Source organism: Carlito syrichta, unplaced genomic scaffold (assembly GCF_000164805.1).
Source record: "Carlito syrichta isolate Samal-C Ts95f unplaced genomic scaffold, Tarsius_syrichta-2.0.1 Scaffold306981, whole genome shotgun sequence".
NCBI lineage: Eukaryota > Metazoa > Chordata > Mammalia > Primates > Tarsiidae > Carlito > Carlito syrichta.
The window spans coordinates 114,852-115,411 of NW_007251077.1; positions in this window are offsets into that span (position 1 = coordinate 114,852).

The window sequence follows — 560 nt, forward strand, 5'->3', positions numbered from 1 at the left end:
TACCAGCTAGCATTGCTGTGAGAGGTTTGGCTTCAGTGAATTGTTTTTAGAGATTCTTTCAATGCATTTGCCCATTTCATGATGGGTGATTTACAAGCACACCTGCCCACATCCAGCTGAGTGTTCAGCAGTTTTTGACCAAAAACAGCATGATCACCATACCTCATTCTCCCTATTCTCCCAATCTCAACCCAAGTGATTTTTTTTTTGTTTCTCCAAATGAAAAAGTCCTCAAAGGGAAGCATTTTGCCAATGTGGAAGAGGTGAAATAAAAAATAGTAGAAGCACCAAAAGGCATCAAAATGAATGATTTAAAAACTACTTTGAGGCCGCGCTCGGTGGCTCAACCTGTAATCCCAGCACTTTGGGAGGCTGTGGTGAGTGGATTGCCTGAGCCCATGGGTTCGAGACCCGCCTGGGCAACTTGGCGAGACCTCATCTCTACAATAAATCAAAAATGAGCCGGGCATGGTAGCACACGCCTGTAGTTCCAGCTACTTGGAAGGCTGAGGCGGAAGGATCGCCGGAGCCCAGCAGGTCGAGATTGTGGTGGCCGGGAG